The sequence below is a fragment of the Arachis hypogaea genome, chromosome 5 (genome assembly GCF_003086295.3).
Source record: "Arachis hypogaea cultivar Tifrunner chromosome 5, arahy.Tifrunner.gnm2.J5K5, whole genome shotgun sequence".
NCBI classification, from domain to species: domain Eukaryota; kingdom Viridiplantae; phylum Streptophyta; class Magnoliopsida; order Fabales; family Fabaceae; genus Arachis; species Arachis hypogaea.
This window is the reverse complement of record NC_092040.1, coordinates 23,030,252-23,031,468: the sequence shown is the minus strand read 5'-3', so window position 1 is coordinate 23,031,468 and position 1,217 is coordinate 23,030,252. Positions and strand designations below refer to the sequence as shown.

The 1,217-nt window shown below is 43.9% G+C and overlaps 1 non-coding gene across 1 annotated transcript; it reads right to left on the bottom strand.

Annotated features, from left to right (window-relative positions):
- Positions 1 to 648: 648 nt before the first annotated feature.
- Positions 649 to 752, bottom strand: LOC112804704 (small nucleolar RNA R71). The gene has a single exon (XR_003203321.1). It is a non-coding gene; the product is annotated as a small nucleolar RNA R71 (small nucleolar RNA).
- Between the last annotated feature and the right edge of the window lie 465 nt (positions 753 to 1,217).

Genomic DNA, 1,217 nt, shown 5'->3' with positions numbered 1-1,217 from the left:
CTAACCATACTCTTCCATTAACCAAGAGTATTCCACTTGTTTGTTGCTTGTGGTGTGTTCTTGTATGACAGGTAGGAGAGGAGAGATATCAACTCCTCCATATACCGAACCAGAGAGGACCCTTCATAAACTTAGAAGGGAAGCAAGAGGGAAGAGAATATTGAGAGAAGAAGAATCTGAAGGAGAATCTGAGGACAATTTTGAGGAAGCTCTAGATCTCAACATGGATAGAGAAGTTCACAACCATGAGAGAGCTGATGGAAACAATGCCATTCCTGAGAGGAGGGTTCTTGGTTCATACATAAACCCAACCTCTGGGAATTGTGGTAGCAGCATTCAGAAACCACCTATTCAGGCCAACAATTTTGAACTCAAACCACAACTAATATCATTGGTGGAGGATCATTGTTCATTTGGTGGAAGTGCTAATGAAGACCCAAACCAACATCTCACAAAATTCCTGAGAATTTGCGACACTGTGAAGTCCAATGGAGTCCAGGAAGATGCTTATAAACTGCTCTTGTTCCCATTTTCACTTAGGGACAAGGCAGTAAGTGGCTGGAATCATTCCCAAGGGGGAGCCTAACAACCTGGGATAAGGTGGAAAGCAAGTTTCTGGCACGTTTTTACCCCCCACAAAAGGTCAATAGGCTTCGATCTGAGGTTCAGAGTTTTAGACAACAAGATGGTGAGACGCTCTACGAGGCATGGGAGAGGTTCAAAGAATTGACAAGAAAATGCCCGCCAGACATGTTCCATGACTGGGTGCAATTGCATATTTTCTATGATGGACTTTCTTATGAATCAAGGAAGGCTATAGACCATTCATCAGGAGGTTCATTGAACAGGAAAAAGACTGTGGAAGAAGCCATTGAAGTGATTGAGACAGTGGCTGAGAATGAGTACTACTATGGTTCAGAGAGGCACAACACTAAGGGAGTCATGGAGCTGAACCATGTTGATACAATTCTAGCCCAAAACAAGGTGTTTGCCAAGCAACTAGCAGAGCTCACCAGGAAATTAGACACAAAGCAAGTGGCTGCACTACACACACAAGATCAAGAGGAAGTAAGCACTGAAGGAGGTGATTGGGAAGAGGCCAACTATGTGGGAAATCAACAAAGGCAACCATATGATCCACATTCCAACACTTACAACCCAGGATGGAAAAACCACCCAAACTTTGGGTGGGGAAACCAGCAAAGCCAACCACAAAA